Below are 19,560 nucleotides of genomic sequence, written 5' to 3'. Positions count from 1 at the left end.
TGCTTTAAATATGAAGTCAAATTCAAAATGAAATTTAGTTTAGTGTAACCTAGATAGTGGACAGGGAAGCCTGACATGTTGCAGTTCATGGGGTTGCAAAGAGTCGGACATAACTTAGTGACTGAACAACAACAGTGTCAGAAGGTTTTAATGCCAATTTAAAAAATGCAATTATCATTATTATTTGTGTAAAAGTGCCCTTTGATTGCAAGCTTTTAATTTGGATTCCTTCTATCCATACCTTGTAATAGCAAGATTATTCTTTTGTTCTTGTTGTTGTTTAGTCACTAAGACGTCTGATTCTAGAATCCCATGGACTATAACTCACCATGGGTTTTTCTGTCCATGGGATTTTCCAGGCAAGAATATTGGAGTGGGTTGCCATTTCCTTCTCCAGAGGATCTTTCTGACCCAGAGATTGAACCCTGGGTTGCTGGGAGCCAGCGTGAGGAACTCCACCCGTGGCAAAGTTCATGAGGAAGGAGGCTCGGCATACGCAAAGGCGGGATCGAGCCTCAGGAGTCCCCCTGGAAATTCTCGAGCATCTACCCCCAAAACCAGAGTCTGCCTACTTTACTCCTTTGTGCTCTCACCTACACCTCTGACTTTACGGGGGGCTGTCCTGGGCGTGACAAGAGTGTTTTAGTTCACAACCGTGAGAGGCATGAGATGTTCTAAACTGTCTGAATACAGATTCCTTTGAGCAGTTGAAAGATTGATTAGAAATTGTATTGGTGAAGGGTTTTTCACTTATTGGGCCGATGTTTGCTGCTAAGTTTCCATATCCCTTACCTGCTGTGTCCCTGGCAGTGTATTGATTAATATAATTCGTGTAAGTAGTAGCTTTAATGTTTGTAACCTTGGACCCTTGAGTTAATTCTTTTTCTTGTTATAGCCCACCACACCTTTGCCCTATAGGAATGCAACTTTATCTAATGCTTTTGGAGGGTGGCGCCTGACTAATCACCTTTAGAGAAAAATAAGTTTTCTGAAGAAAGGTTCTTAAAATGTTAACAGGCCTCCGGGCCAAAAGATGATGCAAATCACCTAAACTTTTGCATATGTTAAGTTTGCAGGAAGAAAGCCTGGCTTACTGCATGACTCTACCCCTTCCCCCATTATCCTCCATGCATAACTTAAGGTATAAAAACTACTTTGGAAAATAAAGTGCGGGCCTTGTTCACTGAAGCTTGGTCTCCCCATGTCATTCTTTCTCTCACCTTCTGGCTGAATTATTCAGCCTCTTTTCTCCACTAAATTTTCTCACTGAGTTATCCCTATTCTATTACTCTTTATATCCTTAATTAACGTTTAATTAAGCAATTGTTTCCTGATCCTCGCCGACGCAGTCCCCGCTTCGAATTCCCTGGATCCACCAGGGCTGGACCCTGGCACTGAGTCAATTGGTAGTAGATTCTTTACCACTGAGCCACTCAGGGAAGCAAGATTATCCCTTAGTTGGGCTTCTCTGGTAGCTCAGCTAGGACAGAATCCACCTGCAATGTGGGAGACCTGGGTTCAATCCCTGGGTTGCGAAGATTCCCTGGAGAAGGGACCAGTTACCCACTCCAGTATTCTGGACTGGAGAATTCTATGGACTGTATAGTCTATGGGGTTGCAAAGAGTCAGACACTACTGAGCGACTTTCACTTCACTTCACTTCAACACTATGATACGGGTTTATCTTTAACTTCATTTTTTCTGACCTTTCTCCCAGAATTCAACTACATTCTCTTTGCTTATTACAATCTGTCACTGGAAATAAAACTTGGGTGTAAGGAGAAAGGGGAAGTTTAATGTCTTAACACTGTGCTGAGACAATATTTGCTTTGAGATAAGTCATGAGAAACAGATGCCTTAAGTTACAGTACTGGTCATAAGAACTATTAAGGCAAGAAGGGAATGTTTGTTATATATGACACTGGCTATTTATGTTTTTGGCAGCATAATAATTGTAGAAAGGCCACTAGACAAGGGATCAAAGCTTATAGTTGGGTTACTAACTAGACTTGCCAAATTAGAAAAATCACTGGAAAGACTCTGGGATTTTGTTTATTTAATCTTTATATTATTAGAGTTTTCATACAAAATTTGTCTAGTTATTAGCCCCATTAAATATTTACAAAGTTAAAACCAGAAAACCTCATAACATTGAAAAATAGTGTTTAGATTGTTGATATTTAGATTTCTTTCAAAGCAATTTTTCTCATATAAATATTAATGATCAATGACATTGCAGTTTCCTAGGGCTGCATTTAACATTTGTTCCATTGTGATCCATCTAAAAAATTTCAGGGGCTCATATTTTGTTGACTTATATATCCATTTGATTAGGTTGTTGTCTTAAAAAGTCTAATATATATCTTTAAAAGGTAGCAATATATATGTATGATTTTAGGCATTTATGTGTCTTTTAAGCCTGTGGATATTATCAGATACATTAACTAAATAACAGGATACACCCAAACAACTTTCAATAACAAAATGATTTGTGTGTCCTAATTTATTATAATGTTTATCTGACTCTAAGCTTATGGATAAGAAATGTTTTAGAGTTTCTTTGCCTTTTCCTTTGAATCAAAGCAACCAAAGTTAGACTTAATTGGGTATTTCACTCTGTACTATAATTTGAGTGCATTAGGCATAAATGATTTTTGAGGAAACATTAAATACATTATTTAAAGTTCACTGGATTTCTGTTTACAACCTAGTAGCAATAACTGGAATGGAAATTATTCTTCCACGTAAAACAACTGAAAAACTGAGCAAAATACATGAAACAGCTATTTGCAGACATTGGTCATCAAGTAATGCAAGACTGGAATCACTGAAAGAAGGGGAATGAATGAAGGCAGTTTTATACTTACTGGCTAGAGGCAATTTGTGATCTATAGCTGAGAGGATATGGAAGGTGCTACAGCTGGAGAATAACTATGCTCATCACAGAAAGTGCTGTCTTGAAAAGATGTGTGAGTGGCACACCTCCATGGCTAGCATAGTCCATAACTTATGCAGCATAATTCCACTTTTCAAATGGAGCAGATCTTCATGGATCTTTATTCTTGAGGGAAAATTTAGAAAAGTGAGTGAACTTAGAAGCCTTAGTGAACTAACTGTGGATACAGTCATTGCAGTTAGCTTTGGACCTGATACTAGTTTTCCTTCCATTAGCATCTGATTCTTCCTCATCTTACGCTTTTACCTTTGTATGTCTTGTTAACTTACCTAGTGATGTGATCCAAACAGTCATTCCTGAAGCATCTGAGCCCTTTGAAACCATACATTTAAAAAAAATATTATTTATTTATTTTTGTTTTTTACTGCGCTGGGTCTTCATTGCTTTGCATGGGTTTTCTCTAATTGGAGCAAGTGGGGGTTACTCTTTGTTGCGGTGCATGAATTTCTCATTGCAGTGGCTTCTCTTGTTGCACAGCATAGGCTCTAGTCATGTGGGCTTCAGTAGTTGCAGCATGCAGGATCTAGGGTACAGGGGCTTCAGTAGTTGCTGCTCACAGGCTCAAGAGTGTGGGCTCAGGAGTTGTGGTGCATGCAGAATCTTCCAGGACCAGGAATGGAACTTGTATCCCCTGCAGTGGCAGGCACATTCTTATCCACTGTGCCACAAGGAAAGTGTAAAGTCATACATATTTAAGGCTTGTGTTCATTCGCAGTTATAATTGAGATAGGAAGTCATAAGAGAATCCCAACTGGAGCACCTGAATTATATTCTCCTACTTTGATAAAAGCAGTCCTATGACCTTTCAGTGATCAGAGTATATTATCCATATCTAGATTCTGACTCCTCACTTACTGGTTTCCAGACAGCCTTACCTTATAGTTCAAAAAGACCCTCACTATATCTCCTGGCAAGAGTGCACCTCACTTTGGGATTAGGACCTCTAATCCTACAGAACCTAAAGTTTCATGGATGAGGGGCATAAATTTCCTCAGTGAGTCATTGGAATGATGGGGATTGGGACTACTTACCTATATAAAACTCCTACCCGTATAACTATAGACAGGAGCTAAATGCAGGACTCTGGTGCAACTCTAGGGAGCAAAGTAGAGTCTGGGCTGTCTGCTCAGGCAGTTAGCTCTTCTACTACTGCTTAAAGTCACTCTCACATGTACATTTGACCTTAGAATGATATGATTTGAACTGCACAGGTCTACTTACAGATATTTTTAAGTAAATATACTGTCTTCCTTATTCATGAGTTTTGCATTAAGTGACCCTGAACTTTGGTAATCATGTGGCTAAACTGAACTGATGTGGCTAAAACAGCCTTACTACCCAAGGCAATCTATAGGTTCAATACAAATTCCTATAAAGCAAATCAAGGGCACCTTTCACAGATCTAGAATAAGTTTTAAATTGTTATGGAAACAAAAAGACCCAGAATGGCCAAAACAGTCTTGAGAAGGAAGAACAGAGCAAGAGAAATCACCCTCCCTGGCCTCAGACTGTATTAGAAAGCTACAGTAATCAACACAGTGTGATACTGGTAAAAAAAATAACAACCAACCAAACAAAAAAACCAAACACATGGCAGCATTATTCACTGTAGCCAAGATAGAAGTGACCTAAGTGTCCATCAACAGATGAATGCATAAAGAAGTAGTGGGATATATACACAATGGAACACTACTTGGTCATACAAAATAGAACTTCGCTATTTGCAAGAGCATGGATGTACTTGGAGGGTGAAATCAGACAGAGAAAGACAAATACTGTATGGTATCACTTATATATAGAATCTAAAAAGTAAAATGAATGAATACAACAAAACAGAAACAGACTCATAGATATAGAGAACAAATTAGTGGTACCATTAGAGAGACTGTAGGGGGATGTGCAATATATAAGGGATTAAACCTATAGGTTTACCGAGAGGTGCAAACTAATATCTACGATATTTAAAATGAATAGGCTACAAGGATATATCATACAGCATAGGGAATACAGACTGTATTTCATAATAATTTTAAATGTATACTCAATAAAAAATTTGCATCACTATGTTGTATACCTAAAACTAATTTAATATTGTAAAATGTACTTCAATTAAAAAAAATCCAATTGACCATAAATATGTATGCGAATTTCTGGACTCTATTGTCCAGAATAGACAGGTGACTCCATTGTCACCTTGCCATCTGCCTGCCAATATCATATTATCTTAATAATTAAAGCTTTATAATTTTTCACAAAATTTCAGATCCATGAGTAAATTCCTTTTAAATGAAGAAATGTATATACAATGTGGAAATCCTAAGTATCTGTCAGCTTACTTCTATTGTGACCTAGTACCTGAATTGATCCATTGTATGTGAATTCCTAAATTCACTTGTTTTCCTTCATAGTGATGCTCTGTTCAAGAGCACGTCTATGCTTTGGTTTACTCTCTATTTTCTCCTAGAATTCTATTCTCTAGTTTTGTTCCAATAAAGATCAATGATGCTCTTTAATACTTTTTGCTAATACTTTCCAAGTGTTCAGCAGAGTAGGTATGCAATAAACACTTGTCAAATGACTGTTCCTTACAACTGCATTCAGAAGTCTGTTAGCCATTTTTTGGATGTCTCTTTTTTTAGGAGCAATTTCCCCCCCTGGAATATCTGGTAAATTAGAAAAGCTATTTCATCAACTGTAATATAAGCCCAGTTATTACTTTAGAATGTAAAGATATTTTCGTTTTGTGTGGATATACTGGTGGGTATTATGTGGTACCATTCTTTCCAAATGACAATTTCAGTAAGAGTATTATTGCGTTTAATTAATGTATAAATTATCTGGACTTCTCAGAAGCACATTTGAGATAATAGTTATCCTAAGCTTGAAAAATATATACTCTATTTCAGGATGACAATGTTAATGTATTTGGTCGCACTCTAGTGGTTTCCTAAGGGCTGAGAACATGTTGAACATTTTAAACATTTTAACTTCCTAACCTGTGAACAAATAAAAAACGTTCAGTTCCCTAGGGAGACATTTTGTTTGCGACAGCTCATGAACTTCTGCTTTCTCCTCCAGGCCAACAGCACTTAAGTGGCTAGTTTTATATAATGTATAATATGGGGAAATTACTAGATAAGGAGATTCAAAGTAATTATTCATTCAATCATTGCACACTCACACAATTTCACACTTGGTGTTGAAAGTACATACACTGAACTTACTTTCTGGGAGCTAACAACTGTAACAGATGAGAGACATTTCATTAATAAGATCAAAACTAGGGATTTAAATCACGTGGGACTGATAGCAGGCCAAATACTGAAGTGGGTAGCTTTTCTTTTCACAGGGGATCTTCCCAACCCAGGGATCGAACCCAGGTCTCCCGCATTGCAGGCGGATTCTTTACCAGCTGAGGATGATGGTTGGATGGCATCACTGACTCAATGGACATGAGTTTGAGTAAAATCCGGGAGTTGGTGATGGACAGTGAGGCCTAGCATGCCACAGTCCATGGGGTCGCAAAGAGTTGGACACGACTGAGTGACGGAACTAAACTGAATTGACTGATATAAAAATTCCATCGACGTTGTGATTATTTCTAGCTTTATTTATCACTGAAAACAACTGGCTCTTGGGAACTGGCTAAAATGTTCGTAAGTGTAGAGAAAAAGAATGCTTCTTTCAGAGCTTGAACTGCACAAAGGCATGACATAGTAAACAGACGCTTCCGTGGTATTGAGAAAGTGAAAGAAAGTGAAAGTGAAGTCCCTCAGTCAGTCGTGTCCAACTCTGTGACCCCACGGACTGTAGCCTACCAGGTTCCTCCGTCCATGGGATTTTCCAGGCAAGAATACTGGAGTGGGTTGCCATTTCCTTCTCCAGGAGATCTTCCCGACCCAGGGAGTGAACCTGGGTCTCCCACATTGTAGGCAGACGCTTTTTACTGTCTGAGCCACCAGAGAAGTCTCTCAATGATATTTAACTGGTACAAATTGTAGTAGCAAACACAACTTGTGTCAAATAAAGATAGTGGCAGCAGAAATGGAAATGAGGGACTGAGTTAGAATCCACAATTAGAATTTACAATTTAATGGATAAAACTGTTGACAGAGAAGGTAGAGTTAAAGTAACAGATTGAATCTTGAGTATCTGGGAGTGTGGTTGTACTATCAATAAAAAAACATAATCAGGGAACATAGTGTGGAAATAAGATGAGTCCAAATATACCAAATACCAACAGGGAGAACATCTCAGAGACAGGAGTAAAGGAAAAGTGAAATTCTGACAGCTCAAAGAGGAGGAAATGCGATGGAGGTTAGATCAGATGAATTCAGTCTTACTGATAAGATTATGGCAAGATCCTCTGACAGTGGGTGGGGAATAAAAAGGTTTAACCCTGAATCAGTATTACTGATTTTTCCATTTGCCCTAGGCCCCAGTATAGCTTGACATGGCCCTTTTACTGATCCAGTCTGTATTTAAATTTTGATATTTTGCTCCTCATGGAATTTTGATTTTTAAAAATAATGCATTAAAATATTATTTATCTTGACTATTAAGTTTTTTGGCACCTCCTTAAAATTTGCATTGGAGGTACTGCCCTTACCCAGTCTGGATAAAAAGTATAAATTCAGTATTGGAAAACTGCATAGAATTTCATGCATAATAGAGTAGCATTTCATAATGAATACAAGTGAGTATTAATAATATTAATAATGAATAATGATGAGTAAACTTTACCATTTTAATCATTTATAAGTGTCCAGTTCAGAAGTGTAGGGTGTATTCATGTTGCTGTACAACCAATTTCCAGAGCTTTTCTTTCTCCTCTTGCAAAGTGAAACTCTATACCCACTGAACAATGACTCCCCATTTCCTCTCTCTTAATCTCTGGTAACTACCATTTTGTTTTTTGTTTCTATGAATTTGAGTACTTTAGGTACCTAATATAAGTAGAATCATACAGGATTTCTTTTTGTCACTGACTTATTTCACTTAGCATAATGCCCTTAAGTTCATTTATGTTGTAGCATGTGGAAAGATTTTTATTCCTCTTAATATTAAATAATACTCCAGCATAGATATATACTACATTTTGTTTATTCATTTTGTAGTGGACACTTGGGTTGCTTGCACTTCTTGGCTACCATGAATAATGCTATGAGCATGCTGCTATCTTTTCCAGACTCTGCTTTCAATTATTTTGGATATATATACAGAGAGAAGTGGGACTGTTGGATCATATGGCAGTTTTGATTTTTAAGGAACTTCTATACTGTTTCCATAGAAGCTTCGTCATTTTACAGTTCCACTAAAAGTTCACAAGTGTTCCAAATTCTCCACATTCTTACCACCAGAGTTTCTTATTTTCTGTTTTGACAGTAGTCACCCTAATGGGTATCTGGTGACATCTCATTGTTCTGATATGCACTTCTCTGCTTACTAGTGATGTTGAGCACCTTTTCATATGCTTGTTTGTCTTTTGTATATCATCTATGGAGAAATGTTTATTCAAGTCCTTGGCCCACTTTTTACTCAATTTATTTTTGTTATTGTTGTAGTTCTTTTCTATTCTGGATATTAACACCTTATCAGATATATAATTTGCAAATATCTTCTCCCACTCCATATATTGCCTTCCACTCTACTGACTGTGTCCTCCGATGCACAGAAAAACAGTTTGATGTAGTCTGATTTATCTATTTTTTGCTTTGGTCTCTTGTGCTTTTATAGTCATATTCAATAAATTCCCACATCTAGTGTTGTGAAGCTTTTCTCTTATGTTTTCTTCTAGGAGTTTTATGTTTTGGGGTCTTTTATTTTGGTCTTTAATCCATTTTGAGATAACTTTGTACATATTCTAAAATAAGAGTCCAATCTCATCCTTTGGCATGTGGATATACAGTTTCCCAGCATCATTTGTTGAGGAGACACTCTTTTTCCCATTTAATGATCTTGGCACATTATCCAGAGATCAACTGACATAAGGATTTGTTTTCTTGGCTCTCTATTCTATTCCATTAGTCTGTATGTCTGTTTTTATGCCAGTATCACACTGTTTTGTTTGAAACCAAGAAATGTGAGACCTCTAACTTTGTTCTTTTTAGAGCTTATTTTGGTTACTCATGGCCCCTTGAAATTCCATATGGATTTTAGAATGGATTTTTCTATTTCTGCAAAAAATGCCATTGGGATTTTAATAGGGATAGATCACTTTGGGTATATTGGCATTTTAACAATATTAAATTGTCCAACCAGTGATCACAGGATGACTGTTGAATTATTTTTGTTCTTAACTTTTTTTGTCAATGAATGTACAAGTCTTTCAGCTCCTTGGTTAGGTTTATTCATAAGTATTTCATTCTTTATAATGATACTGTAAATGGTATTGTTTTCTTAATTTCCTTTTTGGTCTGTTTGTTACTACTGTAATAGAAACTCTACTGATCATTGTGTTGATTTTTTATCCTTTAATTTTGCTAAATTCATTTATTATTGTAGCAGAGTTTTTTAAAGTTTATATTTTGGCTCAAGGGATGATGAGAATAGTTCTGTTGAACTCTGCATTGTTGAGAATACACATGAAGAATTATATCTAGTTATGCTTCCAATTTAAGAGGGACTCTGGAAAACTAAATGATGTCTTAGAATGTTGGGATTAAATTATTTGCCTTTATTAAATTTGTGATAGACAAAGGAGATTTAACATCTGTTTTATAGATAACAGGTGTCAGGCCACTAAGTGGATGTTTACCAGAAACAGTTTCTATTTAAGGAATTTTTTTCATTATAAGAATTGTCAGAGAATGCAATGACCTGAGTGGAAAAACTAGCAAGCATCTCATTCCTATAAGCTTTCAAACAGTGGTCATAAAACCATTTAATATTAGAATATCATGAAGATATTAATTTTTATCAATAATAATGTATATAAACATATCAGTGTAACCTAAATTAGGTATCTGTGTAACATACTGGACTTCCCTGGTGGCGCAGATGGTAAAATGCATGTCTGCAATGCAGGAGACCGGGTTCGATCCCTGGGTTGGGAAGATCCCCTGGATAAAGAAATGGCAGCCCACTATCACTATATGCAAATTAGTGCTTAAATAAGAATATGAAAATTCCTAATCTCTTAATGACTGAAGTCTGTAATGTAAAGTTTTATGTATTTGCAGACTGATTAGAGGAAAATCAGATTTTATTTTATTGTTACATAGTTTTCAAAGTCAAAGTGTTAGTCTCTCAGCTGTGTCTGATTCTTTGTGACCCCATGGACTGTAGCCCACCAGGCTCCTCTGTCCATGGGATTTCCCAGCAAGAATACTGGAGTGGGTTGCCATTTCCTTCTCCAGGAGATCTTTCCCTCCAAAGAATCTAACCCAGGTCTTCTGCATTGCAGGAGGATTCTTAGACTTTCAAATTGTCAGCTAAAGTTAACGTGTTCATTAGGGTAGTCGTGTGTTCTGAATATGGTAAAACCACATGTTTAAAAGTCAAAGACAAAAGGAAATAGTGCTTGGCAATTGTGTGATATCACTCTGACAACAGACTATGGGTTTATTACAATCACAGTTCAGAGTTATTTAGCTTACAAAATACACATGTTCCCTTCTGTATGGCAGATGAGTACTGATGTATAATGAAACTCAGCCACTACAATGTTTTCATTGCTTCCACTATTTCTGGTTAAAATAATATGTTATGGCTTACTGATTATGCCTGAAGAGTATTTACTCTTCCATCTAACTTCATCCTCTGTTCCTTGGCATCATGACAACAACTATGTTGCATTTTTAGTTGATGATTTTAAATATATGCAAGTGAGGAGAATTTTGGAATAAATGAGGAAATTTCTGTTCAACCTTGGTAAATGGACTCTGTGCCCAGTGAGCGTATACTTAGTAAGAGGGACATAGCTCATCAAGAAGCTAAGTTTGTATCACAAGTTTAACAGTTCCCAAGGGGGAAAAAAAAAATCTACGACCCAGATAATCATGATGGTGTGATCACTGACCCAGAGCCAGACATCCTGGAATGTGAAGTCAAGTGGGCCTTAGAAAGCATCACTACGAACAAAGCTAGTGGAGGTGATGGAATTCCAGTGGAGCGATTTCAAATCCTGAAAGATGATGCTGTGAAAGTGCTGCACTCAATATGCCAGCAAATTTGGAAAACTCAGCAGTGGCCACAGGACTGGAAAAGGTCAGTTTTCATTCCAATCCCAAAGAAAGGCAATGCCAAAGAATGCTCAAACTACCGCACAATTGCACTCATCTCACACACTAGTAAAGTAATGCTCAAAATTCTCCAAGCCAGGCTCCAGCAATACGTGAACCGTGAACTTCCTGATGTTCAAGCTGGCTTTAGAAAAGGCAGAGGAACCAGAGATCAAATTGCCAACATCTGCTGGATCATGGAAAAAGCATGAGAGTTCCAGAAAAACATCTATTTCTGCTTTATTGACTATGCCAAAGCCTTTGACTGTGTGGATCACAATAAACTGTGGAAAATTCTGAAAGAGATGGGAATACCAGACCACCTGACCTGCCTCTTGAGAAATCTGTATGCAGGTCAGGAAGCAACAGTTAGAACTGGACATGGAACAACAGATTGGTTCCAAATAGGAAAAGGAGTACGTCAAGGCTGTATATTGTCACCCTGCTTATTTAACTTATATGCAGAGTACATCATGAGAAACACTGGACCGGAAGAAGCACAAACTGGAGTTGAGATTGCCGGGAGAAATATCAATAACCTCAGATATGCAGATGACACCACCCTTATGGCAGAAAGTGAAAAGGAACTGAAAAGTCTCTTGATGAAAGTGAAAGTGGAGAGTGAAAAAGTTGGCTTAAAGCTCAACATTCAGAAAAAGAAGATCATGGCATCTGGTCCCACCACTTCATGGGAAATAGATGGGGAAACAGTGGAAATAGTGTCAGACTTTAATTTTTTGGGCTCCAAAATCACTGCAGATGGTGATTGCAGCCATGAAATTAAAAGAATCTTACTCCTTGGAAGGAAAGTTATGACCAACTTAGACAGCATATTCAAAAGCAGAGACATTACTTTGTCAACAAAGGTTCATCGAGTCAAGGCTATAGTTTTTCCAGTGGTCATATATGGATGTGAGAATTGGACTATAAAGAAAGCTGAGTGCCGAAGAATTTTCTAATACTAGTATAGATGGATATTTGTGTCTTTTTCCTGTTTAGGGCTATTAGTGATGCTCTGGATATTCTTACACATTTCTGTACACATTTTTGTTGTTCGTAATACACCTAGAAGTGGAACAGTTGGGTCGAAGATGTTTTATCTTTTGCAGATATTGCTAAACTCACACTTCCTCCTACATATATACAAGAGTTACAGTACTAGTTGGAGGGTTTTGAGCACAGGATATTCTGTTTTGAAAGTTACATGCTGGCTACTCTATGAGGATGAATTATGTGGGTGTAAGGGAAAATAGCTGTAGTTATCTAGGTGAAGAGTGGTTAGATTCTGGACACATTTTTAAAGACATAGTTGATAGGTCCTGCTCTCAGATTGGATATGGGGTATAAAAGAAAGAGCTAAGTCTAAATTTATTTATTGTAAATTTATTGCTTCTGATGAACTAAAAGCAATGAAGACTGAGGATGAGATCATAGGTATGGCACGTATGATCAGATGTTCTATTTAGGGTGTGTTAAGTTTGGGGTGCCTATTTGATGTCAAAGGGAAATGTCAGCTGTTCCTTTGATAAGAATCCAGATTTCAAGGAAGAGATTCAGACTAAATACATAAATTCTACTTACAATGATCGTATTACTTTGAAAACTTACCTAGTAATACTTTGAGAATGTTATGTTGGTTTTGTCTTCCACTCACAAATTTGCCTGATGTTTCTTAACCACTTGTTATAACAGCCTCAGTTTTTGAAGGGTGGTTTCTCCAAAAACTATTACTGTGAGCTTTACTTGTAACTTTTAACAGCGCACTTTCCATTGTGTTCTTGATTCTTACTGCACTGGGAGAGGTGTTCCAGGCTGCTGCTCTTAGAGATTTTGCTTCTTCTGTTAAGATTTATTTAGTCTTCAAACTCATTACTGATCTAGATGTAGGAAGAAATATTCTCCTTTTCTAAAAGCTTCTTTAACACCTGCTTCTTTCTAGTGCGTTTCCTCTTCCCTGTTATATTTGCCTCAGGTTTACCCTGGCATTCCACAACGTCATTGCCTTTAGTCTTATTTGTCCCCTAAGATTTCAACCTTTCTCCTGAAGAGTTTTTTCCTCCTTTAATTTTTTTATTTCACTTTTCTTATTCTAATATTCTGATAGTAAAACAGAAGCATGTTTTTAAAAACTGTCAAAGAGAAGTCCTTTTAAGGAAAGGTTTTGTAAACTGCCTCCTTAGCTTCTCTATTTATAAGGAAACTACATGCTGTTTTCAAAACAAGGGACTTCACTCTCAGAATCCTAGAGTCATGTTCAGAAATTTTCTAATTAGTAAGCCAAGAGCCAGTGTGAAGCTATGCGATAGGCAATACCTCTTAAATCACTGAAATCTATATGGTTAGACATTCTATTGTCTCCTGCTTCAGACCAGAATATACTTTCAAAATATTTACAAAGAGAATTTGAGCAGCTTGTCTGTACCTGCTGCCAAGGTATATCATAGTAAGGCTCATATTTGCTAAAGTTTCAATAGACCTATTTTTCAAAGACTAGCATGTTCAGTTCTCAGAAAAACAGCTGTCGGTGGGCTATTTAAAGCTTCCTGATAAAGACACAACAAATAAAAGCCAGGGTCACATCTGTGAAAAACAGGCACCAGAAACTATAAGCCTTTGCAAACAGCGCAAGTGAAAATCTGTCCCACTTGTTAAACTGTTACCCACCAGGATTGTTGGCCTTCTTAATCAATAAAAATTGATCATAGGCCAGACAAGAAATTCAGGCAAGGGTTTGGTTGGGACCCTGCTTTTTTACGGGGTAGTGATAACAAACAACAGATGCCTTTGCTCACTCACTTACTAAGGTGGGGCAAGTTTATTCTTTACATGGGGTGAGGGTATGGTTATGTCCAGGGGCTGGGCCTGAGGGGTGGCTTAAGTGGTTTGCATGCAGGAGGTATGTGCAGTACCCAGCTTTTGCACCCAACCCCCTGGTTTTGCTCTAGGCCTTTCCAAAGTGGCCATTGGGTTTTTTGGTCTCTTTGTGTCTTTTGTCCAGAAGTTGTCCTAACTGAGTATGCATGCAGTGATTTTTAATCCCATGCAGTTTCTTTATATTTTGTTGCTTGAGGAGAGGTGTGTCCAGGTGCAAGCATTGCAAGACTGCGGCAAAGGGGCCCAGTTCCCAGCTTGTCTTAAAATCACCACAGAAAACAATAGGGCCCTGTCAGGGATCCCAATCTGTTATTTTCTCTCAATGCATTCATGGCCAGTGTCTTAATTTTACTGACTAAGACAGCAGATGTTGGAGCTTGAGGAGACCAATAAATAGCTAAACTTATCCCACTGGAACTCTGAACTCCCTGAGATATAGAATATGGATTAAGACAAATCAAAAATAAATTATCCCCCTTATTACTGAATGGCTAGACTGACATATGGTGCTTCGGTATACACACAGACATAATATGCTTCCCTGTTCAGAATCCCAGACCCAAGGCTGTGCTAGAAAATCACAGTCTTTGTAGAGGGCAAGGGTAGAGATTCCTATCAAATGCACCTCTGGTCTATCAAAACATCAAAGTTGTGTTTGATAGGAGTATGAACCTCAAGAGGACTAGAAAGGAAGCATCTGAGTCACAATGAGCAGTAATTCTTCCAAAGTCACAATGAAATTCACTGTATCCATTTTGGGGTAAGTGATAACCACACTGTAACTCTTGAGTTCAGTGTTGACTTGGAATAATTCTTTTACATGGCAACCATAGGAGTGATAAATAAATTCTGTCTTCCACTGAAATGCACCCCCCACACTGTGAAATGGCATGACTCACACAGGATTCAAATTTTAGAGTGACCACTCTGAGGTAGCATGAAGAATTGGCTACAGGCAGCAGCAGAAGTGTAAGGAGGCTATTTCCATGCTCCAGATTAAAGATGATGATGGTTTCTCCACATCTTGGATATGGAGAAAAGAGTAATTAGCAAACATGTCATACCTATGAGAAAGAATCCACAGGATCAGATTGGATGTTGGTGGTAAGAAAATGAAGTAGAGGGTAAACACAGGTTGTTGGTTTAGATATAATGTCCTTCATTCAGGAAACAGAGGAGTTTCTCTTCCTGGATGAAACTGATAAGCTCAAATTTGGACACACTAAATTTGGGATTCTACAGGACACCGAAAGAGTCATGAGGCCGCTAGAAATGAGAATAATATGATACATTAGGAAAAATGGTGATATACTCTGAAAATATATCCTTGAGATTCATTATAATTAAGATGGAAATTGAAGTTTTAGGGATTGTTAAATCAGACAGGAGGCTGTGCATATTGACAAGAGAGCAGAAAAGAGGTGTTTGGAGAACAGGTAAATGAAAGAGGCAGGCAAGGGAATAGAAGTCCAAGAAGGAATCCTAGAAGTAGAGTGCAAGCCAAGGGTATTGAGGGTGCCAAGGGAAGAGGTCTTTCAAGGAGAGGAATGCTTTTGATACGTCAAATGAAATAAGGCTGGTAATTGACACTGGCTGTAGTGACAGGGCAGGAGGGTTCTCATGACCATCTCAAGAACCATGTCCCATGTTGCACAGAGTTCGGACAAGTGTGTAATGACATGTAACCATCATTATAGTAACATATGGAAGAATTTCACTGCCCTAAAAAATCCTCTGTTTCCAATCAATTCTACCTCTCTCACCACTAATGACTGGAAATCACTGATCTTTTTATTGTCTCCGTGGTTTTGCCTTATCCAGAATGTTATGTAGTTAGAATCAGGTATTACAGAGTCTTTTCATATTGGCTTCTTTTATTTAATTATATGCATTTAAGTTTCCTCCGAGGCTTCCCAGGTGGGAAGTGGTAAAAAAAAAAGCCAAAAAAATCTGTCTGTCAATGCAGGAGACACAAGAGGCACAAGTTCTATTTCTGGGTTGGGAAAATCCCCTAGAGGAGGGCATGGCAACTCACTCCTGTATTCTTGCCTGGAAAATTCTATAGAAAGAGAAGCCTGGCAGGTTACAGGCCATGGGGTCACAAAGAGCCAGATACGACTGAGCACACACCCACACAACTTTCTCCCATGGCCTGATAGTTCATTTCTTTTTAGTGCTTAATAATATCCCATTGTCTGGATGTACTACAGTTTATTTATCCATTCGTCTACTGAAGTATTGTTTCCAAGTTTTGGCAATTTGAATTAAGCTGCTATAAACACCACCATACAGGTTTTTGTGTAGATATAAGCTTTTAATGGAGAAGGCAATGGCAACCCACTCCAGTACTCTTGCCTGGAGAATCCCATGGACGCAGGAGCCTGGTAGGGTGCAGTCCATGGGGTCGCTAAGAGTCAGACATGACTGAGTGACTTCACTTTGACTTTTCACTTTCATGCATTGGAGAAGGAAATGGCAGCCCACTCCAGTACTCTTGCCTGGAGAATCCCATGGACGCAGGAGCCTGGTGGGCTGCCATCTATGGGGTCACACAGAGTCAGACACGACTGAGGCGACTTAGCAGCAGCAGCAAGCTTTTAATTCCTTTGGGTAAAAACCAAGGAGCATGATTGCTGGTTCATATAGTAAGATTGTATTTAGTTTTGTAAGAAAATATCAAGGTATCTTGCAACGTGTCTATCATCATTTTGCCATTACCACTAGCAATGAATAAGACTTCTGTTGCACCACATCCTCAAAGTATTTGATGTCAATGTTTTGGATTTTGCCCATTCTCATAGGTGTGTTGCTGCTAAGTCATTTCAGTCGTGTCCGACTCTATGCAACCCCATAGACGGGAGCCCACCAGGCTCCCCTGTCCCTGGGATTCTCCAGGCAAGAACACTGGAGTGGGTTGCCATTTCCTTCTCCAAATAGGTGTGTAGTGATATCTAATTATTGTTTTAACTTGAAATTCCTAATGATATATGATGTGGAACATCTTTTTACATGGTCATCTCTCATCTATATATTTTCTTTGTTGAATTATCCTTAAGATTTAAATGAGTTGTTTTCTTATTGTTGAGTTTTAAGCATTCTTATGTATTTTTGATAAGCCATTATCAAATTGGTCTTTTAGAAATATTTTCCCGCAGTACATTGATTGTCTTATTATTCTCTTGACATTGTCTTTTGCAGAGTGACGTGTATTTAATTTTAATAAAGTATAGCATATTAATTATTTCTTTCACAAATTGTGCCTTTGATACTTTGTCTATAAAGTTATCACCATACTTAAGTTCTTCTAGACTTTTTCTTCTGTTATTTTCTAAAAGCTTGATAGTTTTGTGTTTATATATAGATCTCTGCTACACTTTAATTTTTTGTGACAGCTTTAAGCTTGGTATTTGTCTTTTTTTTTTGGCATGTGGATGTCCAGTTGTTCCAACAGCATTTGTTGAATGGACTGTCTTCCTCATTGTCTTGCCTTTCCTCCTTTATCAAAAGAGTGGACTGTATTTATGTGGGTCTATTTCTGGGTTCTCTATTCTGTTTCACTGATGTATTTGTCTATTCTTTCACCAAAACTCTGCTGTTCTGATTACTGTAGCTTTGTAATAAATCTTTTTTTTTTTAATATTTTTAACTGGAGGATAATTGCTTTACAATATTGTGCTGGTTTCTGCCATACATCAACATGAATCAGCCATAGGTATAGGCATGTACCCTCCCTCGTGAACCTTCACTCACCTCCCACCCCATCCTGCCCTTCTAGGTCGTCACAGAGCACCAGGCTGAACTCCCTATTGTCACAGAGCAAATTCCCACTGGTTACCTGTTTTGCATATGGTAATGTATATGTTTCAATGCTACTCTCTTAATTCATGCCACCCTTTCTGCTGTGTCCATGGGTCTGTTCTCTTTGTCTCTGTCTCTATTGCTGCCCTGCAGATAGGCTCATCAGTAATGTCGTAAATTCTGAACTTGAGTAGTATCAAGTTGATACTGTGTTAGGAAAGAGATTTTTGATATGGGAAAAACTAGAGCATTCCTATATAAGGAGACGTTATCAATATACAGCTTAAGTTGAGCAGAAAGGGGAATACTTTAAATCCAACATCTTTTTGTCAAAATAGGCTTCCAGATACTATCCCTCTTGCCATTAATATTAGACCTAGTAATTTGAGTTTGTATTATAAACTTAATATTTTAACACTGAGTCTAAGAAATTTTTAATAATGGAGATATTATATGTTAAAATATATATTTTAAAAATATATGTTAAAATATATATGAAATCTCTAATTGCTTTACATCAAAATTAATGTGAAATAGAACTAAAAATTGCTATCAAATTAATTTCTATTCTTGGTCATATTTTCATTATAACTTTGTACCCTTGTTGTTCTCTTCCTGTTATTATAAAAATTTTTCATGATTTGCTTTATTATATATAGGGAGAAATAAAGAGGCAATCCAACAATATTTTCCTCCTCCATTTTCTGGAGGAGTTGGAGAGAATGCAATACACAGCACACAGTGGCAAAAACAATAGTTAACTCACAGTCTCACATATAAATAAATCCTATAGTTTTTTTCTTTCTTTCCTGAAGAAAGAGTGAAAATCATTCGTAGTTTTTAAAAAAAATAACATAAACAAATATAAGTATGTGTTTTATTGTTTGATTTGCATGTCAAATTTCACTGTAAATAGAGTGAGATTTATTATAGTAGCCATGTAAACTTATTTAAAAGTGAGATTCTAGGAAATCCAGATTACATAATTCTGATTATGAAACATTTTGGTGCATTTTACCATGAACCTGAACATATAGACACACACACAAATGAGGTGTATAATGCTTACCATATTCTGTGAGGTTGAGGAAACTGAAATTTTTATAGGTACTGTCAAAAGCATAAGAGTCAGGAAGCGCAAGATGCCGTTCATATCATAAACTTAACTGATTCAGTGACACAGCATATTTTGAGACAGAAAGAATCATTAATAGTCATCCCCTCATACCTCTTCTCCCCAAAGATAATACAATTCTTAAAATATCAGTAATAATAAGCAAACATTTGATAAGGGAACTTATTCTTTTTTAAAAAAGGGAAAAGGAAAAACTCAATTACACTTTTGACTAATCTCATTAGTGATATTAGTTTTAAATGCTCTGCATTGCTAGTCAGAAAATTAGCTAATTTCTACTGCTATTATATGTCCTGCCATAGCCATGAAAATCACTATTGCTGTGAAGTTATTACTAAGTTCCAAATCCAAGCAAGTTGCTAATATGCATGAAAGTAGAAAAAATTAATAAACCTTTGAAGAAATATGTGTGAGCACATGAACCTTTAGTGAGTGTTGACTATGAGACAAGCATCATGTTGAATATTCTTACATGCCACCAAGACTATCACATTTAATTCTTATACATTGTCTTTAACCTTATAATAACCTTCCCCCATTTTATAGAAAAAGCAAGAGAGTTCCAGAAAAACATC

The sequence above is a fragment of the Bos grunniens genome, chromosome 6 (genome assembly GCF_055505025.1).
Source record: "Bos grunniens cultivar Pamir isolate PY7600 chromosome 6, Bosgru_T2T1.0, whole genome shotgun sequence".
Taxonomy (NCBI): Eukaryota; Metazoa; Chordata; class Mammalia; order Artiodactyla; family Bovidae; genus Bos; species Bos grunniens.
The sequence above is the reverse complement of the archived record's forward strand: the minus strand, read 5'-3'. Positions refer to the sequence as shown.